The sequence below is a fragment of the Bombus impatiens genome, unplaced genomic scaffold, assembly GCF_000188095.3.
Source record: "Bombus impatiens unplaced genomic scaffold, BIMP_2.2 scf_0197, whole genome shotgun sequence".
NCBI lineage: Eukaryota > Metazoa > Arthropoda > Insecta > Hymenoptera > Apidae > Bombus > Bombus impatiens.
The window spans coordinates 878715-897378 of record NT_176616.1 but is presented as its reverse complement, the minus strand read 5'-3'; the positions used below and the strand labels follow the sequence as shown (position 1 = coordinate 897378).

General features: G+C 37.7%; 1 protein-coding gene and 1 long non-coding RNA gene across 6 annotated transcripts in view; one reads left to right on the top strand and one right to left on the bottom strand.

Moving 5' to 3' along the window:
- The window catches only part of LOC100743545 (WD repeat-containing protein 47), a 79032-nt gene that overhangs the window by 18138 nt on the left and 42230 nt on the right, over positions 1-18664 (bottom strand). The window lies entirely within an intron of this gene.
- Positions 15762-17384, top strand: LOC112212470. Its single transcript, XR_004461293.1, has 3 exons — positions 15762-16603; positions 16884-17164; positions 17228-17384. It is a non-coding gene; the product is annotated as an uncharacterized LOC112212470 (long non-coding RNA).

Here is an 18664-nt window from a genome sequence, read left to right as displayed (position 1 = left end):
CGTTAAAATATAGCGGAGATTAAAGACTAGTTTGCACGACGAATGGAAAAGAAATGAAACGCATTCGAGCCGATCCAAAATTCAGAACTGGAATACAGAAGGAACGATATTACTGTGGAGAGATTTTACAAGAGGTCACTTGCATTCAACGAGTTCTTATCGAACGCCTTGCAACCGGTGTCGGCGTAAGAGAGCGTGTAAGTACCTTGTTCGGCGAAGCTTAACATACTCGAAGATAGACTTTTTCAAAACCAGAGGCCTTTAGACCGATCGATCACGTAATAGTTCAAAGGATGGTCCCCCTCGGGCGTAAGATGTTCGATGTAACTCGCGCACGTGCCAGATTAGCCACAGCTCAACATTCTCTTCTTTCTATTTACGAACAAACTCGAAAGTCCGGCGCAGTTCAGTGGACTGAATTGCGATAGAACGTAGATCGTCTGACATATCCTTTTAAATTTATGTAAAAAACTGCCATTAAATTGCGCGTGGAAATCATTTTCTTGCCTCCTAAGAAAATTTTTAATTCAAAGAAATTTCAAATGGAATATTGCATAGGTTAGAAAAACGTATATCGATGAAAGTTCAAATGGTGAAAAAGTTAATGAAATAGGAAAAACCGAGAAATTATCATTCTTACGCGAACACGTTTGTTAAACCGTAGAATATTGCTAATTAACCATTAAGATTAGAGACCTGGATAAATGGTTTAACGATTTCACGTAGGCCAACTGAAAAGCGAATACCGGCTGGTCTTTTCATGTTTCTGCGTAAGATAAAACCACTGTTTATTATGAACTAACAAGCAGGTTTGAATTGTTTGTAATTAACCATCCATCTATTGCTTGATTGAAGTTGATAACTCGATACGGATAATATTTCTTTCATGTTTCTCTATCTAATAACGTCAGACACTTCCTTTATCTCATGCCAACAACAAAAATAGAATAGAGAAAATAGCAAGGGTAATAATAAGACCAGCGATTGCAGACTGTTGCAATCGAGCAACGAACACAACGTTAATTAAGCAGCTCATCGATCGAAACGACCACTTTTCCATAAGCTACTTCCACTTTCGTTAATCCATTGGATCGCAAGACGAACAAAAACACCGAAAAATTGCGTTCTAACGGTTCACAGAAACCACCAGGCGACGTGATCGCTCGTCCTTGTTCGCACCTCCATATTGCGCAACCAGCGAATTCACTTTCACCAGAAAAATGCTTTTTCGAAAGTGTTCGTGTTTTAATTGTTCCCAGCAGCTAGAGTCCTCCTTTCCGAAGAATCTCTTCGGAGCACTAAAATTTCAGCGAACGTCCTGTTTGCTCGAGCATTGAAATCGCCGATACTAAGGTGTCTGACTATGAAAGGATCGATCTACTGTATACTATACATGAATTGTATACAGATATAGAAGAAATATAGAACAAAAGATATGAATTTTATTTTCTTTGGGTAACTACGAGAACTTCTGATATTGAAATTATAGTTTTCTTTTTGGTAGTTAATTAGATAAGTATTGAAGATTTTAGATAAAGTTATATATCGAAAATTCTTGAATGAGTAAAATTTCTTCATTTTAATAAGTAAAATAGATAAAATTCTCAAAGGAATATTTACAGGAAAATTTACATCGATCTAGCAAAAGGTACATACTGTTCAATGCTTTGATAGTATGTTAAAACGATCAAGAATTCAGAATGAACAATATAGAGAATAATTATTCCATTATCTTCAACCACAGAATCACAATGTATCGGACAAAAAATATCTACTTTTAATTTTTCCTACGAAATAAATACTTATCTATAATTAAGACTTGAAATTTATAGTGTCATATTTAATGGCTACACTGTGCAAGAATTAGATAATCGATCCAGTTCGACAAATTCTAGCATGGCATGTATAACTCGTTAGAAAGAACGTGTTTCTATTTTTTGTCTTCTGTCGATCATTGATCTAAGTCGTCGTACAAATTAGTCAAACTGAAACTACTCGAATTCTGTAGAAGATTTCTCCTTAATATGCTACATCGTAATAGATGGATTCAAATGTATGACTTTCTAAATAAACATCGACAATCTAAAACAATCTAAATATTCAATTATTGATTTATGACAATTCTATTATCCAAGTGACTCAAGTTTCTAAATGCTAATGAAAATCGATCAGTGATGCCTGTAACGAGAATTCTTGATAAACAAATTTCACCGTGGTCCATCGAACGTGAAATGAAGGATTAGGTTTGAGAGAAGCTACCGAGGCGCATTGTTCCCGATGGATTCAGTTTCTTTTTTTTTTTTTTTTTCTCGTTTTAACGAAGAAGTAACGGTGGATTAACTCGAGGTCACCAATCGGGAACACTTTCTATCTGTGACTAGTAAAATTACGGTTCATTAATACCGGCTCGTTATTTTTTAAAAAGTATCGACCGATATGAAGATAAAACATGTAATCGAACGTTTACGAGAAAAAAGGACAAGATCGCGTGAAGACGCTTTTTCTCGGCAAATTACAGCGATTTCTGCGATAGATCCTCCAGCCAACCGTGTCATCGGTGGTATTTTTATTAATGAGTCGGAAAATCGAGGCTATTTAGAAAACAGAAGGTTAGTACTTTAAGACACGTCTCATTTAAATCTTATATATCTCATTGCAAGATAAGTTTCTATCGAAAACTATAGTGACGGACGAAAGAAGGTTTAGAAAGGAAGAAGTACGAAGAAACAATTAGAGAAAATGGAACCATAATAAATAAGAGCAATGAGCAGATACAATACATATAGCGCAATAATTTACTATTACCAGAGTAATGCTAAAAAAAATGTCTAATAAAAAAAGTTTCAAATTTTCATATACAAAAATACCAATTTTAAATGTACTTTTGCCTGCCACTGTACTTCAATCTTTTTACTCCGATCTATTGTATCATATTTCAATCAATTTAACTATATCGAAGTGATAAAGATAATAGAGATTATGTTGCAAAATGAAATAACACTAAAGTATAGTAATCGTATATGAAATAGTAAAATAATAGTAGAAGATAAGATTTTCCACGATAGAAGTTTGATCGGACACAATTTGATGTTTATCAAAGCGAGAGAAAAGCCGATTATCTCCTTTCTGATACAATCGTGTCCGGACCAAAGCAGGTGGTTAGATACGATTCAGCGATCGATCGTCGCGAAGGCGACCGTTTTGAAACAATTTCTATCCGGGCAATACATATGCGTCAAATCGCGTAATTGATGCGAACGTTCGTGGACTTCCGGGATCAGGCGTTGGCACCGATTAGAAATGGCGAAACTGGAGCAATAAACTGGCGGAACACTTTCCATTAAAACGCCGTTCCCGTTAATTTACATACAAGACGTGATAGGTGCAACAAATTTGCGGAATAAATCGAAACGAAATTTCCAGTAAAAGTGGTTTTACTTTTTACCAGCTAACAAATTCAGAAAAACAAGCGAGAAAACGGGATATAGAGTGGGCGGAATTTCGTATATAAAGTTCCATTTGTACGAAATTCTTTTCCTGGATTTTATCTATTTAAATCCGACGGAACAGGCAAAACGAGATTTTGAACATGAAAGTACAGCAATAATTTCAACTGTTTTAGTAATATTTATTGATACGGAGGTTCCTACATATGTAATTAGCAAGAAAATTATTGCAGAAACGAGTCTAATTTCCAATGAAATTGTTACCAATCCTGAATCATTCGTCAAACCAATATCTACAAACGTCACGGTAACTAAGCTTTCTACGAGTTTAACTTCGACAAAAATAGTTATCAATTTTACATTGGAATCCAGACGAAACATTTACTTCAACGAATCTCTATCCTACGACATTAATTTCTGTCACAGCCTGATCCTAAGATTATTTTCTCTCATTTATCCCCACGAAATCCCTAAAAATCAACAAACCATATAACTGCCGCGCCTTCTTCCCGGCCTCTCGTTTCTTCTCTCATCCGGTTTTCTGCAAGTTCTGCCAATTCTCTCAAACGTGTTCAGCTCATGCTGCTCAGCCGTTTCAACATCCAAAAGGTTCTCCATGGACCGTCTAACTTGTCTGCATACACCGCCGTTCTTAGGGCTCTTCCTCTGCAGATGATTTCCATTTTCATCGTGATAATCCTCCCATTCGCTCACTTCGCTTCTAACGTCCTCCAAGGATCTGGTCCTGCCTACTGAACAGGTGCATGGAGGTACGCTGCTTCTACATAATCCTCCAGAGTTTTTAGTTCTACTTCTCGGTTCCATCATCATCATTCTTGGTGAAACAGCCACGGGTGGAACTTGAAGAGGTGACATGGCTTGTGGCGGTGGAATTGCATTTCGATATAAAGGCGCCAAATAATAATAATCGCGACCTTTGTTAGAATTGGATGCGCTTATTCTAGTTGGAACGTAATTGTAGTCAGCTATATGAGGTGTTACCCATTGAGTCATCGCGTCCATCGGCATAGGACGATAACAGAAGGACGGTCCTCTGGTGGCTGGATGACTACGGTACATGGGGGGCCAAGGACGAGACTGCTTGAGATCGAAGCGAGGATCCATCCGCGGATCCAGCACTCGGATGTCGCCCATGTCGTACGCCGCGATCTCTTGACCGGGTTTTGAATGACAGCTGCGTATCGATGTTGAAAGTGGCGTCAATGAACGACGTAGACGTTCATCTTGAGCTACCAGTTCTGATACTCTTGAACGATCTTCATAGCGGTCGAGTTACCGTTTTCGAACGAGTTCTTTCGATATGATACAATGTGTCTGGAATATTTATGAAGCAGAAGTAGGTCGCGTTTATACTCCTGTATGATCGAATACCAGGGAGTAGTCAAGGAAAAGTCGGAAGAAAGTGAGGAAAATCGGCAACCGATGGCCTTCTTCGAACGAAGAATCGAGGAACAAAGGATGATCCAGTCGTGTTCGCACGAATACAGGATTTTCACCACTTTCCACGCACGTTGGGAAGTCTCTCGCGAGCTCAGGCCCTGTCACTTTCCTCGTGCTTCCCTTCCGACACTTTGCACTTCACCTGTGGAATATTCGATATTTCCTAGTTTCCTAATCAACTCGTACGTGTTACCCTTGTAACAAGCGCGTCACACTTATGACGTTATTACGTGCGCGCGAATGGCAAACTCGGTACCGTTACGTCTCTCACCTTTCACCCGTTTTTAGCTGAAATCGCGGTCGGAAGCGGTGCTGCTCGCCCCCGAACAAACGTACTTCCGCCGCGTTATCACGACGAACAATCAACAGAGAGGCTCGTGGATCGTGGATCGCGGATCGGAGACGACTGTGCTCAGCTGAGTGCAGCGAAGGAGTGCGTAGCCGACGCGTTCTCGTCGAGTGACTTCGCCTCTCGTTGAGAAACGACCCACTTCTCCTCACAGGATTGAAACTTCATCTCCCTACCACGATCGTGGCGCGGCTCTACAACTCATCTCTGGCTACCTCTTCAGCGTCTGTGAGTTTCCAACGAGAATGCATGCCGCGCCGGTTCCGTTCGCGGACGATGCGCGTTTAGGTGATATCGCAACAGGTGGTCCACCGAATCAAACGTGACTGATTATTATTGATACTCGAGGTATTGAAGCTGACACATGAGATACGGTTTCCTTGAGGATGACGAGTGAATTTTAAGTTTAAATTAAGATAACTATGGAACGGAACGATGTTTGAGGAAAATTAAGCATTTAAGATTCAAACAGGTTAACCCCGATTCTCCTCGAGTCTGCATCACCTGAAGCGAATATTATATTGCGATAGATTTTAGGCCTCGATATTGCTCTCATTTTAATGAAGAGAAACTAAAATGACGTAGCGAGAATAAGTTGAAATATGAAAAATGAGAAAAAAGAAGAAATAATTTAATTTAGAATCTGGAACAACAAGAAACTTGAACCCTGTGTCACTAATAATTTAGTATGTATTTTTTAAATACTAAATAATCACTAATAATATTAAGATATTAATAATCGTGTACCTTTGTTAATCATAAAATCAGTTATTATACAATGGAACCTAGAAGCTTCTCAATCTTCATCGCACACACACAGGAATCTCACCTCGCCAAATAATTTCGATAAAATCGATTGATGGAAAATCCAAATGCTCCGGAGGAGATTCGCGAGAGAGCTTTTGATAATCAAACACGAGGATTAAAAGGACATCGCGTTCCTTTTCTGTAAGCGCTTTCACTGAGCCACCTTGATCCAAGTCCACGACAACCGTGCCCATCCTTTCGGGTTTATTTTACTTCGTACGGAAATCGCGCCATTATACGCAGGAAGTTGGAAACAGGTAGGTGTAAAGAACCGATTCAGTCGCTAATACGAGCCGCGTTAGCAGATTTGCATCATTAAGAACTTTAATTACGGATATAAAATAGATTTGCACGAGAACTCGAAGCATGGAAACGCTATTTTTAAGCTATCTTTTTCCTGGAAATCAATCTTTGCTCATCATTTCGGTCGATTTTACACATGTACTCCGTTCCCAATAAATAATTCATGTTTTTGGAATCGAAGATCTCTTTCGATCTAAAAATATTATTAAAATAATTTAAATATTTTATCCGAAATAATTTTCGTGGTCGACCATAAATTATTCATAGCTAAAGTTTTTAGATGTGGTTTCATATAATTGCAGCGTGGCACGATCCTGGAACGATATCAGGCGATTTATGAGATTATTCAAAACAGAATGTTTAAATCTCCTATTTGTACCATGTAATTTTATTTTTTCTAAGTGATGACTTGTTTTTTAAATGTTGGATGCCTCAAGGATCGCCATGCTGGCGCACGATCACGCCGTCTCAATTTTCCATCTCAGCTTTCTCCGATACGCTCCGTTAATAATTCGTGGCGATGCGGCAATTCCTCTCTATTTTTTTTCCTTCCCGTATTTCTCTTTTCGCCCTCTCTTTCTTTTATTCGCGGGAAACTATCGCGTGTCGAAACCCACGCAAGATTTCCTTTCGCTAGAAACGGACCTAGCGCGATAACGACATGGAACCACTTATCGACGAGATCGTGGACAACTCAGAATTCAAAGATCGGTAGAATAAGCAACGACAGGTAATTATTGTAACTCGAACGAAATCGCGTGGAAAACTAGCCTTAAACCGGTCCAGTCGATCAGCGGAATAATTCATCTCGTTGCAATAGTTCGTCGGATGGTTCCATTATTTCCATCATTTCTATCATTTTATGGTAATAGAAAGAAATCGAGTCACTTTCACGAACTAAACGGCATCGATAGTTTTCTGCTCTGACGCGTAATAGATCGATCGTCCCGACCAGAGGAATCCGAATCGCTTTAATCGAGTAAAAGTGACGCGAAGACAATCGATTTCGTACGTTCTGATAGTCAACGAACTTTTCCTTTATCGAAGCCAAATACAGTCAGAAAATGGGTCGTAACGTATGAATGGAGAACGCAGACGTCAAATCAGACGTAAGATCGGTATCGTGCACATTTTAGAGAAAGTTCGCCGCGCGACACGAAAAGTAAATTGCTGTGATCCGGTCGTCCGCTTTTATGCCGATCGTATCTGATCAGCGTCGCGCCAAAACAACAAATGTACTCGGTCCTCGTCTTATCCGTTCGAATAAGAAGCCGCTATTCGTTTTATTGAAAATGAACGTTGCATCGGACAACTTTGATGAACGTCTTCCCATTGAACCTGTTTACCGATCCAAAAAACAGTAGCTTTATCCAACCAAACATATTTTTGGACGACGAATACATTCGCTTGAGAAAGTCACGAAATTTAGAAAGACAAATACAATAAATATATTATAGAGGTATCTGCAATAATAAAAAGAAATATGTATATTTGATCGAAATATATAGATATACGAATCATTTAGAAACCATTGTTTTGACCAATTCTAGAAATTGAAAGGTAAAGAACGAATGATATCGTAAACATTTCTGTTTGTACTATTTTAGAATTTACTATTAAATACATTATCGTGCGTGCCTATGTAATATTAGGTCGCCCGAAAAGTTTCTTTCGTTTTATAAGGAAATAATGGATGCACGACATTTACCGTTTTATATTATTTTATCGAATTACGTATGATCCATTTTGTTCTATCAAAATAAAGATCACAACGTTCGACAGATTAAGTTTCATGTTTGTATGAAGATGCGTGTTGGAAAAGACGTGTCTGTAGGAGAAAGACACCTTTCGGACAACTTAATACAGTTGAGAAAAATTGACAGATGATGGATATCGTAATCGATTTGATATTTGAAAAATCTTCCATATCCTTTTCATTTCTTTTCGTTCATTCTTTAAGATCCATTCTTCAAAGTCCATTTATTACTTTCCGATTGTTTCTGTTATTCTAAGTCAATTAACTTTCCATTGCGACTGTATGTGTTGCTTTTTTTCATTTCTGATATTGCTATCTTATTTTCTAGAATCGAGCATTGCGCCAGACTTCATCCTGGAAACTGTGTCAGTGTTCTAAAAATTTCGAGCATTTAAAGTGAAAGTAGATGAAAGATTTAAATTTAGAAATGTCTATTGGTTAACGATAAAATCGTAGCAAATGTCTAACGTAAAAGACTTACTTCACATATTTTACGTACTTTAACCGCGATATCGATGAATTATGAAAGTATCGTGTTGCTGAGAACAAACACAATGTACGAATACAAATTTTGCCTCGACGCTTAGTTAATTTTCAAGGTACAGTTCGTAAAGCGTACGATAAAAGCAAGTATACTTCCTAAGTGGTAGGAATAAAGCAATCGACCGTCTCTGAACAATTCGCGTTAGCTTTCTAACGTTAATAATTACGGCATTGTTCCGAGTTTCACTGTTGAAATAAAATCAACGACCTTCCAATTTAATACTCCATATTCTTTTTCACTTTCGTATGGTACTTGGCTCGTTTATTCCTCTTCCTTATCGCTGCAATTTTACCTTACTTTTACGTTTTGCATAATGCAAAAAGAATATCTGTAAATACAAAGATCGGGAAACTCTAAACAGAAGATCAAACAGGAATTGCACCTACTTATCCTACAAGTATTATTATATTTTCTAAGAAATAATGTCTGTATTTTCTAGTAGATATCAAATTAATTCACTGTATATTTTATAGATTTTCTACATTCGTAAAAGTTGGTTAAACGAAATTTTATCACGTGCTTTCAGTTCAATGAAATTATCATAATAGTATACGATAATGTAGGAATACATATGTATTATAGGAAACGGTAGTTTAAACGTGTTCAATAACCTTTCTCTTTATCCGTCAAAACTTTCATCTCAGGATGTGATTTATTACTGCTTTGTATCGTAATCCACCTTCTGGCGTCACTTTCCATAAATGCAAAATTTACCTGTTCGATAATTACCTCCGAAAACTAAAAAAATCTCGAGTCTACAACAATTTAAAGCCAAGCATGAAAGTGTCTACGTAACATCGGACATGTAATATCGATAGAACAGTGTGGCGATCGCGTAACACTTATCGATCCTGTGTCACGAGTTTATGCTATCTATTCACTCGTTTCTGGTACGGTAATTAGGTCGCGTGACACAATGAAAATCAAACAAGGATATTAAACGATCCCACGCATTACCTTGCAGAATCGTCGAAGGTCGAATGCACGCTCGATCGATCAATCTGAAAATCAGCACGATTTTTCTCTATTTCAATGTAATGCGCGTTAAACGTGTCTCATGAGGCCAGATATCGATCTTTTCGCTCCAAGAATGGACAGGTAACAGTTTCGATTAAGCGGTTCGGCTATTCGATTCAATATTAGCATTAGGTGCGATTCGTGACGCAATTTAGCTGCTCGCGAGGGCAGAACAAAATGCAACCTGTTCGTACGAGACGAAAGGCACGGTTTGACGAGAATTACGCAACAAGCTCGTACCGTTTCTTTTCGATTTTTCTTTTCCTGTCGTTCGCTGCTTGGCAAAAATCAGGTATTACCGGATCACCGTGCGGCCGCGTGAAAAATCTTAATAACAAACCCGATACGCGCGTGTACGCGATAACAGCCAAGTGCCACGAGATCTCGGTGTGTTTTAGTTCACGTACGGCGCTAGCATAATTGCTTTTCCGTCCGGTCGTGGTACGTGGACCATGACTCGCCACCGCCGAAAAACTGCGCGCGAAAGCGATGCTGAAACTCGTGTGGAAACGAGACGAATCGAGTCTTCGCACGGTCTCGCATCGTAATTATCTGGTTTTGGAAATTTTCGCTCGGAGCCCGAGGCGATCGTTTATCGATGAATGAAATACGCCGGTTGCGTAATTCTTTGGTCGTACGAACTCATACAGTAAATTTCATGTTTGCTGATTAATGAGTCACTGTTTTATTAAGGGTTTTGAACCTGGTTTCAGGCGTTTCCGGTGAACTTGCGTGTTTTCAATCTCGTGTTTTCACCGCTGTTATGCTACGTGCAACGGGACTCGTTTTGTGTGTAACAAGTTTGAGATATTGCGTATCGAACGCACGAAAGTTCGTGACGTTTCTGGCAATATTATTCAGAAGATTGCGTGCGTATTAAAGTGGTTCGTTTTTTTCCTATCCGACCAATAGAAAGTCGATCGATCGATCAGAATGCTGGTATTGTAAACGAATGTTCTGGATCATTTGGTGCATTTTAACATGGGTTTAATAAAGATCAGCAGTGAAATATCGCGTTGTGGTCGTTCCATGAAGTGATATAGGATACGAGGCAGAATATTTGGAACGATGCAACTCGATTATACACGAGCCTCGAGAATCGCAACATGAATGCGCGCTGATCTGTGACATATTTACAAGCTGACGGTTGTTAAGAAATACGAAATGCTAGCAGGATGATTGGGAGAAAAGAGTATGATCGTGAAAATCACAAAGAATTTACAAGAAAGTTGATGACCATTAGATCCGCCTGGTCGGACTTGTATCCGTTGGTGCAACGATCCTGCCCTAGATTTCTTTCACAATCCAAGTCTTAAATAATATTTTTTTTCCACTTCTCACGCGTAGTCGAACGTTTACTTTCGTTGTATAATAATTAGAACGACCGGTGTTCGAACGGGAATTTGTCAGTCACAAAAGGCGCAAAACGATCCCTGGTGAAATTGAAAGTCGCGGAACTGCTGCTTAACAGGTAATACAGAGTGAGTTTTAAGCGATCTTACTTGTAGTCGGTAAAACAGTATTCATTGATGCATGATTAAATAAGAAGATATGTAAATCATGCAGGACTCTGTGATCGAAAAACTGAAATACCGACCTTAAAAAGCACCAAAAGTTTGATTTTATATTTTAGACGTTGATCTAATATTATTTTATTAAAAGCAATATTATTAATTTATTAAGACCAATAGAGCTATGCACTTAAAAAACAAACTAGTAAGAAATAAGTATAGTAAATTCTGTTCATCACTTCTGAGACAGAATTTATTTTTAGGTCTCTGATCTTTTAATTTTCTACGTATATAATTATTTGATTACCTTCGCGAATATTTTTCACATTTGAGAGAGGCATGATACTAATTACTAATTACACTTTCTATCGACTAATGGGTTAGGTTTATAGGATTATATAATCCTACTCGACTGTCATTCAATAATTACTGCAGTTTGTCTATTCAATAAATCAACTTAAACTGTCAAATATGATCGAATTTTATAATAAGGAACTAGAAACTTCCTATCTTATCAATATTATACAGATTTACATTCGAGCGAAATCGATCAAAGATATGGATTTATGTACATTAAAGTTACTTATGAACTGATGATTGTAATGTGATGAAGTAACGAATAGAGATTTATATTTTATTCACCTAGATGAAGAAAGTCTTTTGAACCAACACAAGATACAGGAGTATCATAATAAACATTGATATATCGTGAACATATTACATTTACAATTAGAGAAAATCCTGCAATTTATGCTGTGAGAATATAAAGCAATTTATCTGTTCAATAAAGATAAATTATTTATCAACACAAAGATATCTCGTTACAAACCAAATTACGAGTTGGCAGATGGAACGGTAAACACTGAAAAACCGCAAAGAAATCAATGGCTGTTGCCAACTATCTTCATAAACATGTTGCGGAGCAATACCCACGCGATTTATTATAAATGGAAATCCACTGACTAGTATGTGACGAAATGAAATATGTAATGAGATAACAAATTTTTGCAAACGTGATCACAACTAAAATGTGTTTCTTATCCGATACGTAATTACATGACCATTAAAATAGATGCGTTTTCATTAGCATGAAGAAACATGGTTTAATATTATATGTTGGTGGGTTAGGATTTTCAGTGCAATTTATTCTGTGCAAATTTCACGTGGTGATTTTATACAATAAGTGCATAAATAATTGTTAATAACTTTAGAAAACGTTTATAATCTTCATATGTATTTCTAATTACACGCTTCGCACGATTTTAAACAAAGTGCTACACTATTTCATTAAATCAATTTCTATACAAATGTATTTTACACCTTAAAAAGATTCACCACAATTATCAGTGCAAGTCTTACGAACTCGTTTCTTAGTTTCCCTGAAATGTGAGAAATAATCATAACTTTTACGTGTCTAATTAAAGAACATCCTTTCGACTTAACGTTCCACATCTTTTCTTTTTGATTAACGTATTTTACGATGTATTGTAACCACTATGCGAATGTTTATACATTTGTGAAAAATTTATGGATGAATAATGTACTGAATACAAAATAATATTTCAATATATACAAAATATTTATGATTAGACCGTGGGTACCTAAAAGATCGGAAATGGAAAACTTAAAAGTCCAATTATGGCGTATACCAATTAACCGATTATGGCGTAATATTTCTTATCATTCTCTACCATCGTTAAAAACATTGCAACGGTGAACTTTATTTTTGCGTTGGTCCATTAAATACACAAATTCCACGACCTTTCATCTTTCCAATTGACCAGAGATTCTGTATGATTTAATCGACAATTGCCACGGAGCAAGTTATCATCGATAATAAGAATTTAAATAAGAAGAATAATTACCTTAAACAATAAATCGAACTGTAGCAGATGAAAATGGAAAAAGCGATCAAAGAATCACAGTGGAGGAAGATGCGATTTCACCGAAGTATAAACACGTAGAACTTCGAACACGAGACTTTCACCTAATTGACAAAGCATGACGGTGTCACTAATCAAATTCATTTCTCTTAATTTGTGCAATGAAAAAATCCGTATTTTAAATATATCGATATACATACTTGGTGATTAATAGACATGTTCCTCTTGGCGTAATGACTCTATCGCGTCTATATGACGCTTTGATTATACTAACTGACATCGTTTCATCGATATTTGCTTCTATAGCGTGCTTATTTATTTTCCGCTAACGAGCTTCTCGTGTAATTTATGACACGATATTCAGAATTCTAAACAGCTACGTCTGGTATCGTACATTTTGCATGATACTTTTAGCGAACTTATAAAAATTCAATACACTGACCGTGATAATTATGTAGTATATTTCACGGACACGTATTGCATAGAGATGTGTAGCGCTAGAAAGGATATAATCGAAGACCAGTATGCAAAATTATACTTGAAAATTACAGCTGGAATCTCGGTTAACCTAAAAAATTTCTTCCAATGTTAAGGATTCCGTAATCCGCAATAAGTCGGCAAGCTTAATTAGCTTGCTAATGATAAAAGTAGAGAAAAATTCTTGCCGGAGAAATGTCAAGGTTCGCTAGCCCTGGTTTCTAGATTTGCCGCGTGAATCACCGATTTCTTTGCACGGTGCCACTTCGAACTTGACCCTATTCGGTGTATTTACGCTCGGTACATTTCAATTTAATCATTTAGTTGAAAATCTCGCGATTTTTTGTCTCCTGGCATGCAGCTATCTCATTATCAAAATGTAATAACCGTGGGAGAATAGTCTTGCTTAAAACTTTTATGCAATGCAACGAAGAATATTCTTGTCACGATACAAAGAGACACGATATAAAGAACTTTAGGTGTATTTGCGTTAGTTGATACGGATAGATATAGAATCATAATGTATTCTCAAAGGCGATGAATATATCTCAAGGGAAATAATATCTGATTTGTTTAAACATAATGCGGATGATTTCGAATCGTATGAGTACGATATTGACAATTATAGACACATTATATCATTGACACATGGATGATTTCAAGTAAACAGAAACTAGCCTAAAGCAATCGCAATTCGATACTAGTAATTCTAGATTCTACAAAGACACTGTCAAAAGCAGTAGACTATCAAAGCACATCTTTAAGGTATTAATGATTCCTTTGGTCTCGTTACACACAAAACCTCCTCGGGACCTCTAAGATCTCAGCAGGTTGCATGAGCTTCAACAGTATCAGTTCTGCGAATATCGAGGATCTTAATAGGTTTCAGGTGTTTCAAGATTTTCTAGACTTTCAATGGACCTTTAGAATGATCTAAGTTCTTAGTTACCCTAAGCTTTCAAAAGGTCCTAGAAATCTTAACATCCACTGTCATCCAGTTTCCTAATTCTATCAAATTTGTCAGATTTAAGTCTCTAATAACAGAGCAGGAATTACATGCATTCAAATTTGGAATTATATGCAAATGAATCTAATGTTATCTGTAATGGTAGCAGAACCCATAATCGATATTTTAGCTTCAGTTTTGTGAAATAGGTACTACATACACATCATAGTTAAAGTAAATTTAATGCTTTGTTACGTTATAAACCTAAATCAAATTTCGCTAGCATTCAATGGAATGAAACAATAAAGCAACTTGATAGAATAAAATTTATATTCTTCGATAATAAAACCAATTCTACTACAAATGCAGAAAATATTCCTATCTTTGGTCAATCCATCAACGTACACCAACTAGTGCACCGCGAGACAAATCGTTTCGCGAGCGGACGCAGTTGTGTGCGTTCGTACGTCAATAAGACGTCAATTTTTGTTAACGGTACCGGTCTGTTTCGGCCAATCATCTCGGACGTCGTACCGTGAGACAAAGCGGTTCCGTGCAGCACGGCACGAACGCGAAATGCGTGTATTCGCGGCGCAAGAACGCGACACGCGTGCAGTTGAAAGCGCATCGCGGCCGATGCACGTGCATCGTATCGAGGAAGTAAGCCGTGGCGACCGGGCAACGTCACGTGCCATTCCAAACGGAAATTGCCAGCGCCGCGATTTCAGGAATTAGACCTATTACGCGGACCGTCCGGTATAATGCCGGAAAATGACGCGTGCAACTTGTCGATTCATCCCCATTACGCGTATTTTCGAGAGCCTTTGGAAATCGGTGCTGCCGATGTTCCCGGTATCGGGTCGACGACCGAGATTGAAAGGAACCAGCGGCACGTTAATTTCTCTTTTCCTTCGGTTTGGCTCGGTTTGAACGGTGTGCGAAGTTTACATAAAATTCACCTGCGTGGAATATTTAACGAGATTTTAATTATGGAGGAGAAGATTATGGGAGTTAACAGGAAGGATGTTATTTTTTGGTTTTGACGTAATTAACAGCCACTGATCTTAATGAAACACGATAGAAATTGAGGGATAATAACGGTATTATTTACGAAGAAAACTGTTAGGGTGTTATTATACAATTATTCTAACGCAATTAAATATCGTATATAAGTTAAAATAATTGTCTAAAGGCTTTAATATAAATTTAATATTTTCTCTTTAGCAGAATGCTGTTCACACGCAAAACGCGGAAAGGACGTTTCGCGTTGTCCGCGCTCGCACAGATTTTTATCCCGTAAACGAGCAAAAACCATCGTCTTGCTAACATATCTCGTGTCATTAAGGTGTTAGGAAGCATCTTAGAATCGAGTAATTTGTTCCGTCATCATGGTTCGATGGTACTTCTAATTGGATACGAACAACCGAATTCGGTGCTAATTAAAGCAGAATTTACATTCGATCGGTCGCTACTTTCTCGATACTAACATCTCCCAGTTCCCCTTTCCGACTCTCCAAGTATCCTTTCAATTTTTGATGCACACGCTACGAGTTACGTAAAAAAAACTTTCTTTTCGATCGCGAATCACGCTCGGATTACATAAAAGAAGTTCCTTCAAATAGAAAACAAATATTACGTTAAAAACTGCGTGTGCTATTAATTCAACATGTCTGCTTCGATTTTTGTTTCGAGCATGCAACGAGTTATAAAACTACGTTTCAATCTATATGGCTATTTATCTGACATCTTACAGTATGAAATCTTATGTTATAATAAGCGATACGATATTTGCATTTCCTTATTAGCATCAATATACAAATGAGAATTCTAACGTAAAACACCATCAGCAAATTTATTCTACCAGACCAGAAATTGTGAACATTGGAAAACAAACAATGGGCATAATATTCCACTCAAACGACTATGCACTAATAAACGCTCCAACGAATCAACGAAGAACTTAAAACTTCAGTATCCAGCGTCTATTAATAAATCCATCTTGCCAGACCATGGAGCACAAAAAAGCCAGGAAACGGGGAACATAAAATTACACCCATTAATATCAGCCTACTAAAAATAAGTAAAACAAAATAATTAGTGTAGGTAAAATTCTATCCGAATGACTATTAATAACCATTCAAAAAACGAAGCAGACCTATCAACAAATCCATTCTACCAGATTAAACATCGAGAAGCAAGAAATTCTCATTATTAATCCATTTCAACACCACTAACACCCAACATCTACCAACAAATCTAACCTGTCAGCGAACTTTAAAAAACAAACATCTCAATAAATATAGCGCTTAACGCAAATGACCATGAATAAATAATTAATCAAATCATTAGGTTTATTATCCATATAATGACGCGATTTTTCCAGATTTTGCGAAACAGTCGAGTATCACGGCGACACAACGCGCCAAATAAGACGAACGATGGGGAACATTAAAATACGAAACGATCGGTGGATGGATGGGATCGGGTCGACATTAATGACGCGAACGCTACTTTTAAATCGTCCTGGCGGTGTGGCCATATCGAGGAACCGCGGCGTGGGTCGCCACGCGTGATCGCTGTTTACATACAAGACGAACGCGAGGTGGAAACGAGACAAAAAGCTAAGAACGCGAGGAAAAAACGCGAGGTACAAGCGCCGTGCAGGTGAGTGTGGGCTGCTCATGGCCAAACGACGCGTAGGCCTTACCTGCGCCAATCTTGTTTCAGGAAATGCGCCACAGCATCGCGTTTCACCATCAAGACCAATGCCAATTCAGGAAGATTCAATGAAAATCACGAAAATTGTTGTTTCGTCCGAGTCACTTAAAACTTTAAAATCGAGAAGCAAAGTGATATTGTTAAAAGCATTGTATTGTTTAATTTATCTGCAAATCTGTTACTATCTATGTTATCTTTTTGCAACAAATGGGCTTTGGTTTCAGAAAATTGAACAATAAGGTTGTGAAACTTGCAAAGAGTGGGGTTGAGATTTTGGCTTCTGAGATTTACATGAGATTTACTTTTCATGATTTACAAATTGAGAAATGAATGATTTTTGTAAATGTTCTAACGGGTGAGCTATCGCGACCTGTGTCTACAATTCTACTTGTTAGGTACAGAAATTGAATGATTTGTTTCTTTTAATGGACGATGTAGTAGAATGGTAATTACGCTTGATGTATTATGTATTACGTATGCAAGGAATGCTTGTGTATCAGATAGAGGCGCGGTGAATAACAATGATTTGAACTCGCTTCTTAAATAAGCGAGTTACATATTCTCAGCGTTTGTGCTCGAGAGTTACGGAAAACGAAAGCAATGGTGTATGCTGGAATGACGATTCCACCGCACCGATGCGAAGGAGGAATAGGAATTACGTAGCTGCGAATCTAGGCGGTATGTGTGCGCGTGTATGTGTATTCAACAGGTGAAATGCATCCAAGAGTTGTTCATACGAAAGAGGAATACAAATATTTGCTAATAGTCATAGCCTGTAAATAACCGTGATGTCTTTCCTTGGAAATAAAGCAGCAAAATTTATTACTTCGAAAGTATTATAATACAAGCAACGCCAAAATCCCTGAAGTTTGAAAAACTGCGTGTCAAAATCGAATCGAAGCATTGTCATGCCCTTTCATCTATTTTTAATCAACCTACGTGTTGCGAATTATGCATTGGAAGGCATACATATTCTCGATAATATTCAAGCTTTCATAAACAGTCGATGTTATTTGATTTGTAGCAAATGTAAAAGATCAAAATCAAATCAAAAGAATTGTCACAATTCTTAGCCTATCTTTGATCAGCCTAAGTGCTACGGATTTTATCAAGAACGAGACGCATAGATATTCTCGATGCGGTGGACGCTTTCATAATCAGTCGATGACTAACAGCGTGTCCATACCGTGGAAGGCATGTCGATGACGTAAGTACGCGGCGAACACTTTGCATGTGACGGCGCCACATGGAAAGCACCTTAATGTCGTGAAACATTAAAGCCGTTGCACGATTGACACACGGTCGTAAATCAACGCTTTCGCGAAATTCAGCAGACGTTTTCTAACGACAGATGAAAGTTTTGTAAAGTATTACGCCGTCTCTATCGACGTTTCTTAGCAAAGTTTGAAATTTCATCGGGAAACCTGTCCACAACGTTAGCGTATC